Source organism: Mesocricetus auratus, unplaced genomic scaffold (genome assembly GCF_017639785.1).
Source record: "Mesocricetus auratus isolate SY011 unplaced genomic scaffold, BCM_Maur_2.0 Super-Scaffold_6730, whole genome shotgun sequence".
NCBI lineage: Eukaryota > Metazoa > Chordata > Mammalia > Rodentia > Cricetidae > Mesocricetus > Mesocricetus auratus.
Window position 1 is genome coordinate 100,810,233 of NW_024429184.1, and position 25,557 is coordinate 100,835,789.

The 25,557-nt window shown below is 42.4% G+C and overlaps 1 long non-coding RNA gene across 2 annotated transcripts; it reads right to left on the reverse strand.

Moving 5' to 3' along the window:
• Positions 1–1,557: 1,557 nt before the first annotated feature.
• LOC121138865 lies at positions 1,558–20,721 on the reverse strand. 2 transcript variants are annotated; one of them, XR_005875740.1, is made up of 4 exons: positions 19,828–20,721; positions 7,571–10,691; positions 6,074–6,140; positions 1,558–1,845 (listed from the first exon to the last, which is right to left on the reverse strand). It is a non-coding gene; the product is annotated as an uncharacterized LOC121138865 (long non-coding RNA). The 2 variants fall into 2 exon arrangements; XR_005875741.1 differs by having other exon boundaries at positions 1,558–2,419.
• Between the last annotated feature and the right edge of the window lie 4,836 nt (positions 20,722–25,557).

Sequence of the window (25,557 nt, forward strand, 5' to 3'; positions counted from 1 at the left end):
TCCTTGAGACAGGGTCACGTGTAGTCCAGGCTGCCCTCAAACTATGCAGTCAGGGATGGCCTTGAATGTTTACCCTTCTGTCTTTCCCTTCAGAGTGCTGGGGTGTGACACCACTCCCAGTTTATACAGTCCTGGTCAGAGGAGCCAATGCCTCATGCACGCTACCAACTTAGCTCTACCCCCAAGCATAGTAACTTCAAAAACAAGAATGACCTGTTGCACATACTGACTCTAAAGGATTGGGTTGTATTTTGGGACTGGATCATCTAGAATTTATGTAGCTGTTACCCTGTAAATATAATTTTCAGAAGTATAGATGTTGGCAATGTGAATCCAAAGCACAGTAGTTCCTTGTACCTCAAGCTTGACGTGAGAGGGTACTTCTGATGTCTTTTCCTTGGCACAGTGTCACTTTCCAGTAAGTGTAGAAATGGATTACTTGGAGGGGGGATATTCAGCAATGAACAAGGCTGTGGGTAACTGTGAACAATCTAATATATTTCAAAGATCTACGATGTTGGCAGCTATAACCAAGGCTATAATTCCACACATGGGGACCACAAAGACCACCCAAATGTGTCAGGGAGATCAAACTAGGGAAGTAGAGACAGGAAGCAGCCATTGATTCAGTGATCTTGTGTTTACAACAGGCCTGGGGATGGGAGGCAGCTGGGCTTTATCATTGCCTTCGAAGAGGAACTATTGAGAAACTGAAGCCATAAACCCGCAAAGCCAGAACCTGCGAAGGCCACCAGCTGCTCACCAAGGTCACCACCTAACAGGACTGCAAAACTTAATAAGTTACCAGGAGGGCAGATAAAGGGTTAAAGATGGCTGTGCTGGTTTTGGCTCTTATATAGGCTTGAATGACCTTAAGGAAAACCTTTGAATGTACCAACTGTAATAAGAGATTAAATAATAATCATAATAACAATAATCTCCATTACTGCTTTTTGTAAAACTTAACTGGCTACCTATGAAAGAACTCTGAGACATTAAGACAGAAAAAGAAATTGATTCCTTCCTTTAAGTGTCTATAAAATTGACTTCCCAAGATAGAAAAGCAAGCTGTCTAAATCACTTGAAACTTTTTCTCATTCCATGAGCATCAAGATTCAAAAAAGTCCTTCAAGCCTCTGGAAATGGAACATTGACAGTATCTCCTATAAGACAACTAGGTTTTAGAAATGAGTGACCATATGACACTACTTCTCTTTTGGTCATTGGGTGATGTATTTCTAGGGCATGAACAAGAACCAGGATACTCATGTTATCCACATACTTCAGTGCTCTGAATGCCAGTTTGTTGTAGACCAAGAGTAGAAAAGAGAAATGATTTTTTTTTTAAAAATGGCAAATGAACAGGTCCTAAGTCATCTGAGGCCCATAAAGCTAAAAGAATAGAATAAAGAAAGACAAGGTAAATGGTCAAGAAACTAATAAAAGATCCCTAAAATTGAGGGATGAATTAAAATCTTGAATGAGAGGTTTAGACTTAAAGAAGATGGATTATCAAAGTGGACTTCAGTCTCAAGTAACAGAGAAGTCAGCTCCAAATTGCTCAAGCCGTAGATTTATTGGCTCATATATCAGGAAGCTTATAGAGAGTGGATGCTGAGCTCAATACATTGACACAAGTCTCAGTTCTTTCACTCCTGGGTCAGCGTTAGCTCAGGGAAAAGGTTTATTTCACCTCAGTCACGGGAGTGTCACAATGGTCCTCATCACCATGATGCTTGTTATCCATATTTGATGGGAGGGAGAGTCTGCCAGACTTGTAGGAATCTGCCTCCCTTGAAGTACTCAGGCTGTGGTAGATCTCTCATATCTAAACAGAATCGGGATCTATAAGGAAGAAGTATGAACAAGTTATTGATCTTTTTGCACCCCAGAGTATTAGAACAGAAAGATTTCCTGATTTCACTGTGTCCAATCCCTGCTTTCTCAAATGTGGGGCAGAGTACATAATGAGCAGGTCTCATATGAAATCAGGTCTAGATAATTCCCTTAAGTTCAAAGTTACAACCTTGTTTTATTGTTGTTGGACTGTTTTGTTTTACCTCACTTCACACTGTAAGTGCAGACGTTGCGTGACCTACAGTAACCTATTGTAAACTGAAAATCCCATACATTGAAAATGTATTGATGACACATCTACTATCATGGCTCAACCCAGCTTACCTCCCTGCCACTAGTACCTTAGATTAACCTTCAGTTGTGCAAAATTACCTAACATACCTTCTTTTAAAGTATTGAATGCTCCATGAAACTTATTGATGACAGGATACTGTAGAGTATGGTATTTAGTTAGTTCCTCCTCCTACTGACTGAATAACTGGCCAGGAGCTGAGGCTAACTGCAAATGCTTAGTGGCTGGCATACTCACGCATTCCAAGAGTATTGCAAAGGGCATCCTAGCCTGTGCAACAATAAAAATTCAAAGTCAGATATATGGGGTGTCGCATGTAGTCTGGTAGTAGAGTACTAACCCAGCATATGCAAGAGCTCAGATTTAGTCTCCAGCATTTAAAGAAATAAAAAAAAGGGCAAAGTGTCTATTCAATTGTACTTTTGTAGAGCCAAACCATGATGAGTTTGATCTTGTTAAGTCAAAGACCATCTGGAAAGGGAAACCTTCCCTCCCCCTCATAAGCACAGGAAGCGGCTTCTGACTTGGAAGTAGTACTTAGCCAGTGCCCCAGCCCACTCGGCACAAAGTGTATCCTCCGCAGTGGGACATCCTGTTCCTTTTATCACATTTTCATAATCTGCCAGGGCAATAGGATCACCTCGGGAACTCATTAAAAACACACCAAAAATTCACAGAGGCAAAAGTTGGACATCTATATAATTTTCAGTTATAGAGCAGAATTTGGAACCTGGGCAATTGAAGATAGAGATGAGAGGAAACAATTGCTTACAACGAATTTGGATTTTAAAAAAAATTATGTGTATTCATTATTCTCAACTCTTCCCTCCCTTTTCTTTTTAGTGTTTTTAACTACATTTCTTTATTCTCTGTCTCTATCTCTGTCTCTGTCTCTCTGTCTCTCTCTCCGTGTGTGTGTGTGTGTGTGTGTGTGTGTGTGTGTGTGTGTGTGTGTGCATGCTCATATATAGACACCCCATAGTGCATTGTGGAGGTCAGAAGACAACCAGGGAGGAGGAGTGAGTCTCCTCTCACTATGTGACTCCTGGGGATCAAGCACAGGTCCTGGGTTCAAACACCTTCTGACTGAGCATCTCCCCAGCCATTCCTTTAATGTGTCCAATGTGTCCGGAGCACAGGCAGAGCCTAGAACTACTAATCTATAACTTTCCATCTTTAACTGGACACTCTGGAGGCCAACAGTGTTCAGATCAGTGGTTCTCAGCCTGTGTGTCATGACCCCTTTGGGAGGTCAACCAACCTTTTCACAGGCATCACATGACAAATACCCTGTATATCAGATGTTTACATTACAATTCATAACAATAGCATACTGTTAAGAAAGTAGCAACTTAAATAATTTTATGGTTGGGGGTCACCGCAATATGAAGAACTGTATTAAAGGATTACAGCATTGGGAATGTTGCAAACCACTGGTGTAGTCACTGAGAGTTAGTTGTGTGAAAGCAAGCTGTCTCCTAAATGAAAGCCTGCACCTGAACACTAGCTCCAACACCAGACTGAGATTCTGGGCTTCTTCCTTCCGGTTTCTGTGTTGACCATGGTCTCCAATACACTGTATTTATCAAAATGAAAGCACATACATGAGCAGAGTGGTTTCCTTACGTTGTATTTTGTTTAGTTACCTCTTTTGGTACTGGGAATCAAACTCAGCCTTATACAGTTCAACAGACACTCTGCCAGTGAGCTACCCCTGGGGCCTCTACCAGCGTCTAGTTGCTAAAAGGGTAAAGACTTCCACAGAAAATGCTCAGCTTCATTTGAAGACAGGAGACAGTAAAATCCTTTGTAACTGGAGGCAGCTGCACTCTGCTTGTCATCATCTGGTACAGAGGTCTCAAGGACAGGGACCAGAGGGAAACTATGCTGTATACCTTAATGCTTCAGTGAGATGGGGTAAAGGGGGAAGGGGGAGAGGGAAGACACACTTCCAAAAGCCTCTTTGAAGTCATCAGAGACCTTGTTCCTCCTCGACTTTATAACTCTAAGAAACAGCAAGTTAAAGATGTTACAAAGTCGATGGAGAAAGATGAAAGTGTCTACCACTCAAACGGTAGACACTATTTTCAGAAGGGAATAGCCCAGACTCTGCTTTTCATAGCTGGCTGTGGTCTGAAGGAACCACAAAGGAAATTCAGCCCAGCCTAACAGTCATTTCAGAAGAATGAACCGGACCATGAATCCGCAGAGCAGTGTCATCGTGCTTCAAATAGGATGCATCTTAAACTGCACAAACTCACCTAACAAATCCCTCCATATGTCATAGATGCAGGGAAAGTTCCCCCTACAAGCCCCGAGGAACTGTGATAATGCCATGTGTATGATTTTGCTGTCACTGTTTTTGACTACAGTTCCTAGCTTATTTTCTCTCAGCAAGGCAGGTCATACTGGCTAAATCTCCTCTTCTCCAGGGAAGGTTATCAAAGCTCAACTGTTCCCTCACCTTTCTATCTTGGAGTTCCTGCCTGGCTGCCTAGGAGAGGGCCACAAATCGTCAATGATAAGACCTTTATCGCAGAAGCAGGTCTTGGCCCGTGCCCACAAGGAAGGGATGCTACACAGAAGAAGGCCTACAAGAATCCGGACAGACAGGCCCTCGTGAGCGTTTCATTTGGGTCTATTTGCACTCCATCATAGCCCATTTGTCAGTTCCATTGCAGCCTGGCCATCCATGCTTCAGGGACAGCTAAAGCACAGAGCTTGAGAACCTGTGAGGACGAACTGTGCTGTAAGCTGTGGTAGGGTGGGGTAGTCCTAAAGGAGACTGGACTTTCTGTAGCCCTTCTCTCACTCCTCATCTTGTGCATCTCCTTGGAAGAACTTTCTGTGCTCTGTATAGTAAACTAGCATTCTCTGAACTGCTCTTTGAGGGAGTTACGGAAACTCTCACATAGGGTCAGTCAGATGTCCAGGTAAAAACAATGGCTGATACCTCAGGGCAGGGGCAGTTTTGTGGATAGAGATCGGAGGCTGTCTCCAGGTACACAGTGCCAGGACTTAATTGCATTAGAGGACACCCAGCAGGGGTCTGCAGCCACAGAACAAACTACTTGCTTAATGGTAGAAAGAAACCCTTCCTCTCTATGATATCATAGAAGCAGCTTGTGAGCTGCATACACACACACACAATAGCACAAAATAACTTAAAATACTCAATATTAGAACCACTCCACAGCAATATCTGACATTCATTTGGTATTCCTGGGTGGTGGTGGTGGGGCTCTTTCTTTTTCCTTGGTTTCCTGGCAACTGCTGGTTTTCTCTAGAAAGGATCATCACTTTGCCCAGGTCCAGGCTTCCCAGAATCCCTTGCATGGAGTCTATGTTGCCTCTTCCAGTCTCCAAACTACTTAGGCAGAACTTCTATTCTCAATCTATCTGTTTATCAGAAAGTCATTGTGTTTGGATGTTATGGGAGCCTGAGCAGGCTATTCCATCAAAACTTCCAGCCCCCTGAAAGCAAGGATTCTCAAGTTGCTGGCCAGTTGCTGAGGAAACAGACTCAGGGCCCAGTCATTGACACTGTCTGTCTGAATAACACATTCAATTCCCTTTTTCTAATATCTACAGCCTTTGGATTATTTCAGGATGCAAAGTCATTAGCATTCTTAATTTAAAGAGGAAACCATTGGACAACAGTCTGCAGCTATAAATCAATAATAAAGATCTATTCTGAATTATGGTGTTTTACCTGACTCTGAAATTGGATCTCTCCCCCATCTTTTGTCTTTGAGCTTTTAAAGCTGACTTAACATCTGCCTCTGTCAGGTTCCTGTGGTGAATTGGTAGAAATGAGAAGAGATGGGGTCCATTGACTCGGAAGGCCTGGGTCATTAGTTAAGTCTTCCCTGTGTTTCTGCGGCTGGCCTGACACCCACTTAGTCACCTTGGCTTGGCACTTACCTGCAACGACACTAACACTTAAGAGAGCAGAACTCAAAACGGAGATTGGGAGGTAAATAGGAGTTTTCTGGTTGAAAAAAAAAGAGGTGAAAAATCAATATTTCCATTAGCATTTAAAAGCAGACTTTTCAAAGAACATTTATTTGTTTAGCTGACAGTAATGTACCAAGAAAACCAGATCCTTTAAAGACTACAAAATCCGTGACTACCACAATGGTGGTACCCATCTTTCCCCTCCAATTTTGCTTAGAAATCTCATCAATAGAATTCAAAGCTGAAAACAAGCAAACAACCAAACAAAAACCTGCCTAGCAAAAATATACTCACATAAAAGGTACATATTCTGAAAAATAAAATAGTAAAAAGCCCAGTGATAAATGCCAAAATTATTAGTAATATATCAAGAAGCTGATCTCTCAAACTTTGCTGTAACAGACACAAATTTGAATATTTCATATATATACATATATATTTATATATGTGTATAAACCATATATATATATATATGTATATATATATATAGTTTTTCAAAACAGGGTTTCTCTGTGTAGCTCTGATCGTCCTGGAACTCTGTAGATCCACCTGCCTCTGCCTCCCCAGTGCTAGGATTAAGAGCATGGGCCACCACAGCCCAACTAAATACTTCATTAATAAGATGCTCCAGTTTACATTTCTGTTGCTGTGATAAATGTCTTGACCAAAAGCAACATGGGGAAGTGAGGGTTTATTTCATCTTGTACCTTACATTCCTTCATCAAGGGTAGCGAAGGCAGGAACCTGGAGCAGAAACTGAAGCAGAGACAATGGAGGAATGCTGTTTACTGTCTTGCTTTCAGACTTCTATTCCCTTTAGCTAGTTTTCTTAACCCAAACCAGGACTGCTCACAGTGGCCTAGGATATGTTCTATCAATTAGTAATCAAGTCCTTGTCCCATAGACATGTTTACAGACCAATCTGATAGAGATAATTGCTCAGTTGGGATTTCCTCTCCTGAGGTATGTCTAGGTTTATGCCAAATTGACAAAATCATGACATAAGGCCATTGCTTTTGTAATGTACATAGATAAAATGCCTTTATTTCACTTTTTTACCTTTTATATTTATTCATTTTCATCCCATGTGTATAAGTGTTCTGCTTGCACAAATGCATGCACACCATATGCCTAGTTACCACGGAGGCCATTAGAGGGCATTGGAATTAGAGTTGTGAATAGTTGTGAACCATCATATGGGTGCTAGGAATAAAGCCAGGTCTCTGAAGAGAGCCAAGTATTTTTTAATCGCTAAACTATTTCAGCTATTTTGTATTTTTGTTCTGTTTTCATTACCCTAAGGCTCACCCGTCAATGTGACTTTGAGAAAATGATTAAAGTATCTCTCAGTTTTCTTCTATATTCCAACAGCATTAGCAATAACAAATGTGAGTTTGCATAGATGCTTAGCACAGGTCCTGGGACACAGCACAGTCTCCATCATAACATCTACCACCTCTTCACCTTCTCCCTTGTTGGCAAGTTCTCCCGTCTGGGTCCTATGTCTCCTCCAGTCCATCAGGCATGTCTCCAATCCTTCAGGCATGTCTCCAATCCATCAGGCATGTCTCCCATCCTTCAGGCACAAGAAGCTGCTGGTATCAATCACTGGGATGAGAGTGACCTGTAGCCTTCAGCCCAGTGTCAGGAGAGTGAGTACCTCTCCTTAGGTCACTTGGTCCCCTGGCATCTCTGGCTAGTTCCTGTGCAACCAGAGCAAAGCCCTGTGTGGTCATTGCTAAGCATATAGGATTTGGGATTCCCCATGATCCCCGAAACCAGACAACTAGGACAAATGGAAAGGAAGCCTGCCAGCTTGGACACATTTATTGTGACCTTGACTCTGATATTCAAGAGAGGACAGCTGTAGAACAAAGAAGAGCTAAGCTTGGGAGAAGGAAGAGAGACATAAAATTCAAATAAGAGGACACAAGTGTTGAGCTTTATTGTCCATGCATCCCAGTGTGGAAAAAAACACAAATTTTTGAAAGTTCAAAGAAAACATGTTTGGTCCCAGGTTCAGAGAGTTTTTGTTTTGCTTTTGTAAAGAATCCAGAGAGGCCCAGAAGGAGAAGAAAATTAAATTCTAACGATACAATAAAAATTATTAAAGATGGAAGGAAAACTAAAGAAATCAATACGGTTGCTTAGGGAACTCTCCTTTGAGCTCAGTCTTTTAAAAGCATACCTAGGAGCTGAGAGAACATGTAGCCAAGAACAAAAGAAATTCAATAGCACACCCTAGAAGCATGGTGCCGTAAAGAATAAAGTTTTGCTTACCAACATGGCTGCCTAAACATGACCTGAGCAAGGGTGACACCAATAGAAGAAAGTTTGGGGCTGGAGAGATGGCTCAGTGGTTATGAGCACTGGCTGCTCGTCCAGAGGACCCAAGTTCAATTCCCGGCACCCACATGGCAGCTCACAACTATCTGAAACTCTGGTGGATCTGATACCTTCACACCAATGCACATAAAGTTAAATAAATTTAAAAGAAAGAAAAAGAAGAGGAAGAAAGCTCAGAGGCTTCAGCCCTAGACCAAGAACTTCAGGTGATTAGGAGAAATGGTCTTCCCCAGGGAATAGTACACTTGTGAGTTATTCAATACCACATGGTCAGCCCTATAAACATACATACAAGTAACTATACAGATTGAGCAGGTGGCATGTTTTATATTTAGGAAAGCACACGCGCACACACACACACAGGCACGCATGTGCACAGCAATAATTAAGAAAAAGAGGCCATGAATTTGAAAGAGAACAAAGGGCAGAGTACATGGGAGTGTCTGAAGGATGAGAGGGAAAGTGATACAGGCTGAGGAAGGACACGCTGGTAAGCAGTGCTCCTCCATGATCTGCTTCCCACCTCCAGGTGCCTGACTTCATTTCATGGTGGCCTATGATTGGGACATGGAAGCTGAAATAAACCCTTTTCTCCCTACCCCCCCAAAACAGAATGAATGTAGTTCTTTTGTTTTGGTTTCATTTGTTTTCTTTTTTGTTTGTGTATGTGTTTGTTTAAGCTAAATGTGACGGTGTGTGTCTATAATCTCAGCACTTGGGAAGTAGAGACAGGAGGTACAGTAGTTCAGGGTCATCCATGACTACAGAGTGAGTTCAGATTCAACCTGGGCTATGTGAGATCCAGTCTGTAAACCAACAAATGAACACAAAACTAAATAAGGAAGCTTAAAAAATGCAGTTGCAGGCAGGAGAAATAGCTCAGCAGTTAACAGTGTTTGCTGTTCTTTCAGGACCTGAGTTCAATTCCCAGCATCCAAGTCAGGTAGCTCCAGAGATCTGATCCCCTCTTCTGAACTCCATTGACATCCACATCCATGTGAAAAATGTGTAAAAAATATAAGCATATTATACCTTTTTAAAAAAAGGCAATTCTGCTGACAACAACAAAGATTAAAAATGTTGAGTTTATTTTATTTTTTTCCATTCTGCTCAGACTATGAATAAGGAATCGCTAGTAATATTTCTAAGAAATCAAGAAGGAACATTAAGACAAACAGTAAATGGAATGATTTACCTCTGATCTTGCTCCTGGCAAAGAGTGACCTTGAACTGCAAATATAGATACCTGGCAGTTGATGACAAACATGGTTTCCATCCCTCGGGGGATTCCAGCGGTTCTCCATGGGAGAATACAATGTGGCTTACAGAGGTGGGAAACTGAAAACCAGAAACAGCAACTAGCATGACGGCACATAGACCAGGCAGTACAGAACTGAGGGAGGCCATGCTATAGGATAGAGAGAGACCAGAGAGAAGCACGACTGGAGAATGCAGAGTTGACTAGAGAAATGTAGGATATGCTGTCTGAGGGGTGTCTTGAAAAGGGTTCCAGAAGGAGAAAGCCAGAAAGAGTGTGGAAAGTAAGAGTCCAGAGGAACTACACCTGACTATGATAGAGACAGAAAGTTGGGTTGTTTCTTCCCGGCTTTGATTTGGTTTTGGCTTTGTATTGTGATTTTTTAAAGACACATTATTTGTTCAAATTAATGGGTTTCATCTTGGCATTTCTATGCTGTGGTGCTCTCTGAGTGTGAGCCCTTTCTTCTGCTCTCTTGCCCTCTGTCCCTGATCTGTGTTGAAGGATGTTTAAGGCATGCATGATGGCCCGAATTCAGACCTGACAGTATATGATGTAATCATGGAATTAGCTGTGTGTAAAGGGGTGATAGAGAAAAGACTAGAAAGACTAGGTCTAAGGGACTTACCTCCTATCTGAAAGTCTATAATGTAGGCTCTGCATCTGGTCAAGTTCTAGACATGATTGGTTTTAAGGTGTTTGTTTTGGTTTGTTTTGGTTTGGTTTGGAATAAGGTTTTGCAATATCCCAGTTTGATCTGGTACTCACAATCATCCTTCTTCAACTGCCGCCCCCCCACCCCCAAGTACCAGGACTGTAAACAGCCATCACTATGCTCAGTGAGGTGGATTTTTCAAGTAAAAGCCATTTGTGGGATGAAGACATGACTCAGTTGGTAGGGTACTTATCTGACTTGCTTGAAATTCTGGGGTCCGCCTCTAGCAACACGTAAGCCAGGTGTGAGGGAGCACATCTGTGTTTCTTTCCAGCAGTTGGGAGGTAGAAACAAGAGGATCAGGAATTAAAGACAACATCAGCAACAGATCAAATTCCAAGCTAGCTTGAGCTACATGAGTCCATGTCTCTGAAAATCCTTCCATCGTTTATCTTCTCATTATGTTATCTAAATGTGTAAGCAGAAGCCTTTTAGTCACTTGGGAGACAGAGAAGGGGGAAATCTCTGAGACTGTCAGGTCATCCTGGTCTACATAGTGAACTCTGAGCCAGGCAAGGCTGTGGTGATTTCTTGCTTATTAGAGATCACAGAGACAAGGAGCAAGCCCAGGTCACTCCTTACCTCTTCAGTGTCTCAGCAGGCAAGAGACTGAGTTCCTGTTTCTCCCTGCTAATATCCTGTTTCTGCCCAACTATCTCTCTTCCTGTCTGTCTGTACAGACCTCCAGACGTCTATGGTTAGCTGGTGGCAGGCTCTATTCCCTGACCTTCAGACAGGCTTTATTTGTACAAGCAAGATATCATCACACAGGACTAAGTAGTGATACCTTGTTTCAAAACAAAAGCAGAAACAAACAATCAAAAAAAATTGTAACATACTTTCAGAAGAGGATTGATGGTTAGTTTGGTCAACTTGACCCAAGGTGGGGTCATCTGGTAATAGGGAACCTCAATTAAGAAAATGCCTCCATCAGATAGACTGTAGACATGTCTTGGGGAATTGATTGATGTGGAAGGATCAAGCTGACCACCCGGTCCTGGGTGGTCGAAGAAAACAGGCTGAGCAATCAATGGGAACCAAGCTAGTAAGCAGTGCTCCTCTACATTCTCTGCCTCAATCCACACTTCCTGATTCCTACCGTGAATTCCTGTCCTGGCTTTCCACAGTGATGGACTTGATTGGGATGTGTAAACCACAGAAATCGCTTCCTCCCCAAGCAATTATAGTATTACAAACCAAACTAGGATAGCAATACAGAATACACCCAGAAGAATTTATGAATCTCTTTCAGCTTTGTGTAGTGATTAACTAGCTAGTTAACTAGTTGATCTACTAGTTAACAGTAAAGCTGGTGTAAATGGACAATGTGATCCCTCTTTCCCTATTAAAGGTAAAGAATTGGTATTATTAATTATTCAAATGCGGGCTGTGAGCACTACTACTAGAGCTTATGATAAAGCTTCTGAAGATAGACTGGAGGTAAGGAAGGCTCTCTCAAGGAAGTGACAGATGGTCTGAAAACTTGAAGATGAGTAGAATTTAGCCTGAAGCAGCAGTGCAGGCATTCTTCGAGTTAACATTCATTCAGATCCAGCTGTCTCACTTTAAGGAGACATATTGCCAAACTGGAGTTCCGTGATATGAGAAACCAGAGACAGCTAGCTAGGAGTTACTGGCAGAATAGGAGAGCTGTTTCATCAGCTCTCTGCAGCCTTACAGGAAGAATTCATCCAATTGTAAGGCAATCTAGCACAGCAGGCAAGCATAATAACCTGAATTTGATCCAACACAGAGACGTGGAAGGAGAGAAATGACCCCAGCAAGTTGTCCTTGGTCTTACACACACACACACACACACACACACACACACACACATACACACACATACACACACACACTATATAAAATTAAATTTCTCTTAAGGGTTGGGGAAGCCTGATCCTGCTATGAATTATACAACTTCCCAGAGATAGTAGCATTTGTGTATAGCGTGTTTTGCACAGATTGTCGGGAGTGTTTAACGAATATGTTCCTGTCAAAAACAGGACTGGGTGTGTACAGTTATTTCGCACAAAGCTGGCTTAGTATGTACAAAGCCCTGGGTACAGTCCCTAGCACTGCATAAACCAAGAATGGTGACACATACCTGCAATCCCAGCATTTAGGAGGTGAAGGCAGGAAGATCAAAAATTCAAGATCATTCTAGGCTACTTAGTGAGTCTGAGGTGGGGGTGTCAGTGTCTAAACAGTGCCTGGAACATAGCACTCACTCAGAACATGTCAACTTTTACTATTAGCCAATGAGTATAAGTTGTTATAAAACAGATAAGCATATGCCACTTCATATCAAACTATGCTTTTGCAAATCAAGTTATTGAATGATACAACTTAAAAACACCTGAATCCACTCAATGCTAGAGTGGTTGCCTTGCATGCACAAGGGTCTGGCTTTGACTCCCTAGTAGTGCAAAAATAAAATTGAAATAAAGAGTGAAGCACCTGGGGTTGGATGGTCCCCTGGAATAAGCAGGCAGTTGTTTGCTGCTTGGGATAAGCTAATGCATTAGATGATCCAGCTTTCTGACTTGCAGACTCAATAACTTCACATGGACTTCATTTTGCCTAACAGATATGTTCCCACTAGTAAATTATTTATCAGATGTCCTGAGGAACATCTCTTGGCAGGAGAAAGTATCTGTTTTATAGATTCTCAGGACCATGGGCCTTCAGTTACATCAGAGTCAAATATTTAAATCTCTGCTGAGTCTAGTTTCCGGGGAAGCTACCTGTTCAATGTATAAGGTTCAAACAAGAGCCTTGAGCTTTCAAGAAATCTTCATTCCAAAACATTTGATGAAAGAGTTTTAATTTACTATGGAAACTGCCCAATCATTTCTTAACCATTTGTCATTAGTGAGCTGACTGTACTTTAGTCAGCTTCCAACAAGCAATGAGACTCAACAGCTTCTCTGCATGGGTGCGTGCGTGCGTGCGTGCGTGCGTGCGTGTGTGTGTGTGTGTGTGTGTTATGGCTTGGGAGGGCTTGGTGGTTTGTTTTTCAGCTTTCAGAGGCTTTCTTCAAAATTCATGCTGTCAATGAGAGGCACTGATGAAATAACAAGTGACTCATCCGGGCTCTCAAACACAAAAGGGATCCGCAGAAACCGTCACAGGGGTGTATTGGCCCATTTTGCTAAGAATGCAGCCAGGCTGATTTGCTCAACGGTGAAAGAGTAACAGCAACTACATTAACCACCAGAATGGTCAGTGCAATTAATGCAATTAAAGTAATTAGTCCTGGCAGCTGTAAGGTCAAACAGAGGTAGCTGGGTAACAGCAATCTGCCACTGCAAAATTACTGACATTTCCAACCAAATTATATTCTCTAAATGGTTGCCTTAATGATAAATAAATAAAGTTATGCTAATGTAGGGACTGATTACAGATTGAAATTAGCACAATTGCTTGTTATACAGTCTGCTAGGGTTAACATTTTTTTAAAAACATAATTAATGGCCTTTGCTTACTGTCTCTGGTTACAGATCCTGCAGCTCATTTGCATTCTTTTGCAATATGCTGACAGTGCTAAATGTCTAAGAAGGGTCTCATCTGCAGGCAGAAAATGTGTTTCTCATGTCATCAAGCTGAAACTCGCTATGGCCTTGGAGCTGTGTCAATCACAAAGATGACCAGAAGGGGACCAGCTAAGAATGAGGTTAGGATCCACTTTTTCTTTTCTGTCTTGTGATCCAAGCCTTTTCTGGAGTCCATGTGAAATGTAATTGCTCTTTTGACTCCTATCTTCCCTCTCTCCGGGTCTGAGGAAGAGCTACCCTGGCTGATTATTGCAGGAATGAAAGGCACTCTGACCTTGTCGACCGAATGCCTTGCTGCTTTCAGTGTTGCCTATTATACAGAGAGCAAGCAACTCCTGGAGAGAGGCAGAATCTAGAGCGAGCTGCTCCCTGGGCAGCCTGCCAGAAAAGGCTTCAGCAGCAGCAGTTCAGACATTACCAAACAGTTCAGGCAGTGAGGGAAACAGCCTGGGGGGAGGAGAAGCAGAGAATATCAAAATATTGTTAGCACACACCTAAAGGGCTCTCGGTGTGCTAAGACTGCCCTGACTCAGGCCCCTGAGCTGAATTCTGACCTGAGAACATTTGCTGGGGAAGGAAGCAACTACTGAATGTCAAGCACAGCCACTGATTTGCTGAGAAGCTGTGATTCTCAACCTTCCTAATGCCGTGACCCTTTAATACAGCTCCTCACGGTGTGGTAACCCCCAACGATAAAATTATTTGTGTCGCTGCTTCATAACTCTAATTTTGTTACTGTTATGGATTGTAATAAGTTATCTCATATGCAACCTCTGTGAAAGGGTCGAAACTCCTGTGTTGAGAACCCACTGGCTTAGCCGGACAGTTGCTTATGCAGAAGCCCTTGTGGTAATATTCCTATGCAAATCAGAACATACAGTGATTTTTTTTCTGACAGAAAGTAGGTCCAGGTATTCAGTTACAACAATGCTCTAGATTCTAAATTATTCACTACTCATCTGCTTCGTCTATTTTTAGAATTTGTGGTTGGAATCAAGGTTAGGCTAGAACTAGTCACAAAAGCACCATGCCCTCGCCTTCAAGAGCTACAGTCAAAGGAACCTTTGTGTAAAATCAGCTAAGGTTGGTTTGCATAACTAATTTGACTCTAATCAAGTCTATTCAATGGGATGTTTCCAGGCATTTAGGCATTATGAGAAATATAAGTGAAAAAGAAAGTATACCTATTGATTAAGGACACCAATCAGATATACAAATTGGGCCATTCTCTTTATCATTCTGCTTTGTGCCAAAGAGAGCACCAGAGACTTGCATGACGTTGGATAAGTCTGACAATGTTTAGGTTTGTCTTGTAATCCCCACTTTCAAAGGGGTAATTTTATTGTGACCCTCTAGACTTTAACATCTGAAGCAGTCTGGCTTGAGTTTTATCCTCCTTATTCTGTGTTCTCCTGCTATAATAGAATAGTCAAGAGTAGGTGCTATAGAAGGAAATGTGTAGTTTACTCACAGTTCGAGAGGCTGAAAGTCCATAATGGTGCATCTGCCTGTGCTCAGGTCCTGCTGAGAGTCTCACTGCTATGGCCAAGTAGGCACATGGTCCTTAGAGGGCTGATTAAATTTCTTCAGGAGGGCATTCAGTCACAGGAGAAAAGCACTAAGCCACCCATGAGGACTCTGGCACCATAACTAATACTTCTTAAAGTTCACATCAGCTCTCAATAATGGTACATGGGCAATTAAGTTTTCTCATTGGTTATGGCAAAGAAAAGTTGTGTCCAACCTAAACTCTCAACTCTGTGACTCCTCAAACCTGTATAATCCTGCTCACTTTCATTTGTTTGTTTGTCTTGTTTTGGCTTTAATTTCACTTGATTTTTTAAAAAATATCTATTTTGTGTGTTTATTTATGCATATTTGTGTGAGTGGTTGTTTGTGCACGTGCGTGTGGGTGGTCACAGAGGCCAGAAAATACGGGTAGATTCCCTTGGGTCTGAAGTTACAGGCAGTCAACTGCCTGACTTGGGTGTTGAGAATTAAATTTGGGTCCCGTGAAGAACAGGAAGTGATCTTAACCACTGACCTATCTCTCTCCAGTCCCTAGGATTTTTTTTTTAATTCTTTGATCATTTTATACATGTCTATTCTAGATTTTGGTCATTTTCACCTTCAATTTCCCCTTTCCTATACCTCTTTTCCAATGCAACCCTTGTTCCCCCACAAAGTCCCTCCTGCTTTTATGTTTCTTTGTCTGTTTCCACTGAATTTAGTGATGATTGCTCACGTGAGCATGAGTGGAGGCCATTTACAGAAATAGGAACAATTTATCAGTGGTTAATTACACCATTGAAGAAGGTAAGATGCCTCCTCTCCCAGCACCCATTACCTGCCTGTCCTCCTTCAGTAAGCTGTTGAATCTCGTGATCTCCTTTCCCCTGCGTGATGGAATAGTGATGAACCTGACCTTGTACAATTCTTGTGTAGATAACCAGAGTTTGGGGAGTGTATGCATGCAATGGATTTGTCATGTCAAGACTGACTTGAACTCCACATAGCCAACAACAACCTTGAACTTAGGAACATCCTTGCCACTACCACCCCCTCCCCATCCACCTCCATCGTGCTGGTGTTCTGCAATGAAGATCAGATGAACCTGAGGCATTTTCTGTTCTTAGAGTTCTATGAAAAATACTGTTTTGGAACCACGAATTCTAGATTTCCTGGAACATTTGGGCCTTAGTATTGTAGCCCACCATGCATGCAAAAATGGTTATCCTTGCCAACTATCAAATTCAGGAATCAAAATTTCCCTACTTAAAAACATAAAGAATTGCTGGGCGGTGGTGGTGCACGCCTTTACTCCCAGCACTTGGGAGGCAGAAGCCTCTGTGAGTTCGAGGCCAGCCTGGTCTACAGAATGAGTTCCAGGATAGTCTCTAAAGCAATACAGAGAAACCCTGTCTCAGAAAACCAAAAAAAAAAAAAAAAAAAAAAAAAAAAGCAACAACAAAAACATAAAGAATTACCATAGGTAAACTTGATAGTTAAAGTCCAAGGATAAAGGTATTATAAAATCATTTTCAAGAGAAAGGTAAAATCATGACCTTCCTAAAGATATAAAAATGAGCACGTGTTCAAGATTTGATCCTGGTCATTAATCAAGGAGGAGTCAGCAGATACTGTCACCTCTTCAAGCAGATGGTAAGTGGTACATGGAAGGACGAAATTGAAATGAGGATGAGACAGAAAAATACATTGGGTTTCTTTTCTTTTTATTCCCCCAGTGATAGAGGAGTGAAGTCAGTTAAACTTTTACCAGACAGGGAAGATTTACATGTCTATAAATTACCCACAGACATGTAAAATAGCTCCAAGGAAGTGGAAGATGAGTTTCACCTGACAGGATGGGCAAGGAGTGCATAGGTGCATAGTTCCCCATTGCAACAAGGAGGGCATAGGTGCATAGTTCCCCACTACAACAAGGAGTGCATAGGTGCATAGTTCCCCACTGCAACAAGGAGTGCATAGGTGCATAGTTCCCCACTGCAGCAAGGAGTGCATAGGTTCATAGTTCCCCACTGCAACAAGGAGGGCATAGGTGCATAGTTCCCCACTGCAACAAGGAGGGCATAGGTGCATAGTTCCCCACTGCAACAAGGAGGGCATAGGTGCATAGTTCCCCACTGCAACAAGGAGGGCATAGGTGCATAGTTCCCCACTGCAACAAGGAGGGCATAATTTCCCAGCAAAGCACAATTGCCTTCCTTTTGGAAAAGGCCTTATGAGATCAATGACACACGAACTTTTGAAACATGACACCTTGGCATACTAAACATTTTAAGCTGAAGGAATTGAGAAAGAGAATAGGAAGGCTTCTCTCCTGAACCAGCTCATAAATCCTAGGAAGAATTCCTCTAAAGGTCATAGGGTCCTCACATGAGAGGAATGGTCCTGGTTCCTTGGTGTAAGGGACAAAAGACACAAAGATCTTACAAAAAGTCCAAACTAACAAGTCTTTTGGCTACTTGTCTTTTGCTGTAATAAAATACCCTAACAAAAACAACTTAAGGGGGGAAGGATTATATTTTTTACTTGAGATGTAGAAGGATACAGTTTTGGGTTTTGTTTTTGTTTTTTTGTTTGTTTGTTTTTGCCTGGGAAAATACAGCATCACACAAGGAAAGGCACTGTGTCAGGGGCGAGAGGCTGGCTGATCACATGGCATTCACACTCTGGAAACAGAGTGAACAGCAAAGTGAGGCCAAGCTGCAAGACCCCAAGGCTTGCTCTAGTGATCCATGACCCACTTCCTTCAATGAGGCTTCAACTCCTGAAGTTTCCACAACCACCCCAAACAGAGTCACCAGCTGGTGACCAAATGTTTGAGCACACTAGCTTTTGTTTCACATTGAAACCAAAACAACAGGCCTGTTTGTTACCAGTAAATATTACCCTTTCATCCTCCAATCTCATTTCTCCACCACAGCACACCCTTCTTTAAGTCTAAGCACAGGACTACACAAGTTAACCCATTTCTTCACTCCCTTATGAGGGCACCTGTGTCGCATAAAATGTGTAGTGAATCAGTGTACGTGGCTTTTACTTTTGATCTTATTTTGTTTTAAAAGCCTTGACTTGTGACACAAATGGCAGACAAGAAAAGGAAATGTGTGTGTATGTTTGTGTGTGTTATCTCCTCTAGAACTGACTCTGACACTGAAATATATCAACAAGAAAGAGCGGCACTGTTATCTTGACTAAATCCTTGAGACTACGGCACCAGAAGAGGAAGAAAAGCCCCATGCTTCCTTCTTCTATATGACACAGCCCAGATGGCCAGTCAACTTCCGGTGGGCCTCACTCATTGTGTTTGCGAAGTCCAAAGGTTAAACAAACTAGCACCGTGAAATAAATGTTAGTAGGGCCTGCATTAAGTCAAGTTTTCAGATAAATTGTCCCACAAAATAGTTGCTTTCCTTTTCATTGTTTGAACCTCAGGGATAAAGAAAATACATCAATGTCAGGTTGGATTTTTGGGGGGGGTGGGGGTTGGTGGTTTGTTTCCTTCTTTTTCTCTTTTTTTTTTTTTTTTGAGACACTCTTTCTTTATGTAGTTCCAACTGGCCTCAAACTTTTGAGCCTCCTGACTCAAGCTCTCCAGTTTTGGGATTATAACTATAAACCACTGTGTCTTGCAACCTCATATATTAAAAAACAAATAAACAAGAAACAAAACAAGCAAAAGACTGTGTTAGCTTGAAGGTACCATATCCAAAAAAATTAATAAAAATACTTGAAGAGAATAACCAGAGCACTCATAGAAGCTTCCCTCTAATCAGACATGGATAGGATTCCGGATGTGCTACCCCAGAACACTGCCCATGAAGGACTGCTGCTCACTGGCTTAGCTCAGCCTGCTTTCTTCTAGAACCCAGGACCACCACCCCAGGGATGACACCCTCCTCAATGGGCTGAGCTCCCCCCAATCAGTCACTAATAAAGAAAATGCCTTACATGTTATGGAGGCATTTTCTCAGTTGAGGTTCCCTCCTTTCAAATAACTCCAACTTTTGTCAGCACAGGCAATTTTCTTTTCTCTACACCGAATTATTTACAAAGGAACTTTGGAGTTAGTATTCTTCTGGTCCTTCCCAGAACCTCCACAGGGTTGATGATGCACCAATATTGTGTTTCATCAAAATGTCATATTTTAAATAGTAACATGTACAAGCCTTCTGAGTTTTCAAAAGCCCATTGAATGGTTAAGCAAATGCAAGTTAGCAGGAATGAGTAAAGAGCACACTTCTAAATATAGCCACATAATTACTGTCATGTAAATTACTTCCTCTATACAGCCTTTGGAATGGTGCAATAAAGGCCTTACCTTGACAAAGCTGAGCTAAGTAGAGAGGTGAATGAGTTCAGAATGTCCATGGTTTCTGCATCCATGACATGGGGTGGGGATGCCCCTCTCCTGTCTTCCAAGATGTGCTGCTATGCTATTGAGATCACAGTTTCCCGAAGGAGCAGATAAAGGTGGAATCGCTAAAGACCCATCTCCAGGGCAAGAAGGCAAGACAGCTCAGCCCTCTGTCCACTAATGTCCATGAATCTGTATTTCAATCCTCTCTCTGCTTCTTCTCATAATGATGGGGAAGCTGTTTCCAAAGTTGGATAAAGACATTGCAAACTGAGTTCCACCAATGCTTTTTCTAAAGTACCATTCAGACAAGAAATTTGACATCATAATGATACCTGACCAGTCTATGCTACCTATTATTTGAAAAATCCAGGGAAGTTTGATTCAGCTATCATTGGATATTAGATATTTTCTCTATAGTGTGGAAATAGTAAACAACACAAATGTCCTGTCATTTTAAAAACAAATTCTAAATAGAAAGGCACAAAGTTAATCTAGGCTTCCTGGAGCCAGCCAGCTCAGTAGGAGAAAGAGAGATGGAGAGTTCAAAGTCAACATGGGCAATTCAGGGAGACTCTGCCTCAAAAGTCAACCAAACAGGAGTAGAGAAATGGCTCATAAGATAATGTACTTGGGAGCTCTATATTTGGTTCCAAGAACCCAAATAGTAGTTTGTAACCATCAGTAACTCCAGTTCTATGAGATCCAATGCCCTCTTCTGGCCTCCAGTGACACCAGGTACACATGAGAAGAGCTTACATTCATGCAGGCAAAATATTCATACATGCAAAATAAGTATTAAGAAATCAACCAGACAATAACAGATAGTGATAAAGCTGTAACTCGAAGATTAGAATAATTAAGTGAGATTGGTAGCAGATCGGTAAAACAGTACAGAGAATTGGAGACTGAACTTAGAGAGTGGAGATGACTTCCTGCCTTGCATTGTCTTTAGGAAAGTGAGGGGAATCTACCCAGAGTCTTCATAAAGCAATCATTTCATATTCCAGTAGAAGTCAAAGACTAGGGGCCAGTTCTGGGAGCTGAAGCTGGAACACAGGGCAGGGGGTATGAGGAGCTCAGGAATGTAGAGGTGAAAGACCCCCCCCTTGTGTGTCAATCACTGGACCTGCTGAAATAACATATCAATAGTCAAACAGGAGGAAAGGGTGCCAGCGAACTACTGGACAATGTGAAAAGTAACCATTGGAAGTGATCTAGAAATTTTCTTACCTCCTGCATAAGGGAGCGTGAAAGGAGATGTAGGCAATATTAGAGAAAGAATAAGTGAGTTTAGGGAGACAGATGGACCTAAAGCAAGATGGTATAACCTGAGGTAAATTTCTCTGGGTTCTGGGAGTGGCACCGACTCCACTTGTCCTTAAGATACACACCAGTCTCCCCTGCTAATGAGCTACCTTGGGAAAGGAGTCACAGCAATTGACTGTCTCCAGGAAGATCTGTCCTCTGAGGTCCAGGAGGAAACTTCAGAGGAACTCCTTGCCTGCCTCTGCCGCTCTTCTTTTGAAGTTGAGAGAGGTCAATTTTCAGAGATCATTTTACTGAGCCTCAACAGAGTCTCTGCCAGGCAAACTGGGCCATTGACTTTTTTCCTCACCGTTTCATTACAAGCTTTCAAAGTCTCCATAGCACGGAAACCGTGTGAGCATGGCTAAAGTGCAGCGAATTCCAGTGTGATCGGCATCCCCTGGCAAGGGGAATACAGTCATTAGCACGATCATTCTCATGTAGTGAAAAGAATATGAGAATGCAGAGTAAGAAAGACACTGTCTCCGGGGAACCCTGTAAAGGTGGGGAGGCATTTGGGGTTCCGTGGGGACGGCACAGCAAGCACGCCTTTGGCTGACCAAATCAGGGAAGGTTCAATATCCTTCTCTCACCTTCCTGCTGCCCCTAGGTCATGCCTTTCCCTAGGGTGAAGGAAAGTGGGCTCTAGACGGAACAGCAGCACCCCAAAACTGAGGCCACTCGTCTCTGAGTCATCCACGATCACCCCTGCTTCTGCTGTCCATGGCAGCGCAGTCACGCTGGGTCTGACAGTCAAGTCTCTCAAGCTGAAAACAGACTTTACCCCTGAGCTTCTTCCTACACAGACAGCCAAAATAACTGTGAAATAGTTTCCTGATGATAGGGTGAAGCCAAGATGCCATCGGTAGATGAGCGGATAGTGAGACCGGGGTACATTTACTCAAGGGATATGCGAAACCGTGGAAGAACACCCGGAAGTGTTGTATAAGGGAGGTGACCCAAACTCAGAAGGACGAAGAGAAGGAAAAATCGTGTTCTCTCTTATGTGAATCTGAGCTTCTCATGTAAAACTATGGCTGTGGGGGAAGCCTAAAAAAAAAGGAGCCGAAAGAGGATGAAAAAGAGAGGCTGAACAAAGGCAGAGGACACACGTGACACGAAAGCAGAAAGGACAACGGTGTTGAGGCAGGCAGTGAAGGGGAAAGCATGTCAACTGCAACAAAATACAGCTTGAAAATATCCGCATGATACCCAACAATTTGCGTACTAATTATAAATAAGTAAATGTTGGTGTGAAGTTGCCTCCCCCCTCCAAAAGATAACAGTAAGGTTTTTTTTGTTTGTTTGTTTTTTGTTTTTGGTTTTTGGTTTTTACGAGACAGGGTTTCTCTGTATTGTTTTGGAGGCTATCGGTCCAGCCCGGCCTCGAACTCACAGAGATCCGCCTGCCTCTGCCTCCCGAGTGCTGGGATTAAAGGCGTGTGCCACCACCGCCCGGCTCAACAGTAAGTTTTAAATGTATATAAATATAAAATGGAGCATTGGTGACTATGAGGAAACCATTGCAAAAGAAAGGCAGTGCCTGCAATAGAAACCTCCTAAGGCTGTGTCTGCTAGGTGAAAGTGCATCAGTAATAATCCTTAGCACAAGGAGAGAGCACCTAGCACACAAAACACACTCCAAACTATCATAAAACAAAAACCTTATCAGTGGCATGTGGAGGTACATGACTCTGAAGACAGAGTTTGGAAAGATGATGCAGGAGGATGACCAGATTGAAGTCAGTTTGAGCTGCTTAGTGGGACCCTATCTTTAAAAGTCAACAAATCAATAGGGAGAAAACAAATAATAACATTAAAAAAAAACCTTTATTCTAAAACTAGGAAGCCTCTTCTTTCAGATAAGGGGCAAACATCATTAGGAATTTCAAAAACCAGGAACAACCATGTACCAGCAAGTTCTTAAGTGTTTGTTAGGAGACTAGGGAAACAAGGTGGAACCTGATAAACTTTATTTTTCCTGTGTTCATAGAACAAGGACACTGGCTCACAACAGAAAAAGACAGAGGCAGAGCGACAGGGAGACTGATTACATATGAGAATATATACACAGAGGAAGGCAAACAGAAAGGACTAGAAATAAATGCAGATTCCTAACAATAAGGAATCCTGAAAACAGGATAGGAGCAGGTCTGTGTCTATATTTTTTTAAGACAAACTAAATGCTGTGTTGACATAATCCACAGTCTTAGACCAGAAGAAAATTAATTGTATTGGAAAATGGTTATATTCTTTATAAGCCAAGCAAAGAGAAATAATTGAAAACCTTGAAGTAGCTAGCAAGTTTCTAAATCACTGCTTGAAAATAAAGAGAATGCTTAAACATGTGCCACTCAGGTCAGTAGGTTAAACACAGTCTGTGGCTGCATTGGTTCAGAGGCCCTGCAGTATTCCTAGGGGCTTAATTCTACCAATTGGCGACACTAGGAGATAGCATTCCTGCGCAAAACACTTGAGCTCCCTTAACGAGGGCTTTATGAATCTCTAAGCGTGCAAAGCAAATGAAGAAAGACCACAAAAGCAAATTTCCTGAAAATCTCACACACTCTAACAAAGCTAATTACTAAAACCACTTTTAACATCCAGCTAACAAATAGACACTCAATTTGGTAAACATTTCTAGGCATGTATAGACTTGAAATACAATGGAGGACACAGGACACAATGATGGCAGTGATGGTGGTGATGGTAGTGATGGTGGTGGTGGTGGTGGTGGTGATGGTGATGATGGTGGTGGTGATGGTGGTGGTGGTGGTGATGATGGTGATGGTGGTGATGGTGGTGATGGTGGTTGTGGTGGTGGTGGTGGTTGTGGTGGTGGTGGTGATGGTGGTAGTGGTGATGGTGGTAGTGGTGATGGTGGTGGTGATGGTGGTGGTGGTGATGGTGGTGGTGATGGTGGTGATGGTGGTGGTGGTGGTGGTGGTGATGGTGGTGGTGATGGTGGTGATGGTGGTGGTGGTGGTGATGGTGATGGTGGTGATGGTGGTGGTAGTGGTGGTGGTGGTGGTGGTGATGGTGGTAGTGGTGATGGTGGTGGTGATGGTGGTGGTGGTGGTGATGGTGGTGATGGTGGTGGTGGTGGTGATGCTGGTGGTGATGGTGGTGATAGTGGTGCATGCCATCACCACCCCCAGCTATCTGACACTGTCTATTTTAAGATAGAGTTTCATGTGCCCCAGCCTACAAAATTGAAAATAGCCAAAGCTGGTCTTGAACTCTTGATCATCTTGCCTCCACCACGCAGTTACCATGTCCATCGGTAATAGCCTGTCTCTTGTTTTTCTTCTATTTATTACATATTATTGTGGAGAGAGGGCGCACAGGCTGTGGCATGAATGTGAACATCAGAGGACAGCTTGTGAGAGTTCTTTCCCTCCACCATGTAGATTCCAGAACTAGACCTCAGGTCATCAGGCTTGGCAGCAAGCACCTGTGCTTGCTAAGCTCTCTTGCTGGCCCAGAATCCCATCTCTTACTTTAAAAAGCTTTGGAGGGAAAAGGAATTCAGAGGTCTTCCAAGAAATGAAATTATCTCTCAGCTGAAATCTAAATGGTGAGAAAACGGACCAATTTTATTATAATAGACTATATTAAATTCTTTCCGATGTTATGGATTGTCTTAAAGATATATTTAGAACTATCACAGCTTTAAAAAGTGTTGTCTCTCAATTGTTGATTACATTGGTTAGTGGGAACTGTGGAAGCCAGCTGGAAGCAGCTATATTCAGTATATTTTTTTTAACATTAAAATATCTGATGATAGCATAAGTGCTATTGATGGCAATATGGGTGTGAATGTGTAGAAAAACACAGGGTTGTCCACATTCTAATTGAATCTATTCTTTTAAAAAAGAAAGAAGGGGCTGAAGATATGGCTCAACAGTTAAAGCTCTTACAGAGAATGGGAGTTTGGGTGCTAGATCCATGTTGGGTAGCTCACAACTACGTGTGAGCTCCAAGGGATCTAATACCTTCTCCTGGCCTCTACACACACACACACACACACACACACACACACACACACACACAGATACACACACATACACACATACACACACATACACACACACATACACACACACATACACACACACGCACACACACACACGCACACACACATACACATACACACACACAGATACACACACACACATACACACACATACACACACACACAGATACACACACATACACACATACACACACATACACACACACACAGATACACACATACACACACACATACACACACACATACACACACACAGATACACACACATACACACATACACACACACACAGATACACACACACACACAGATACACACACACACACAGATACACACACATACACACACACAC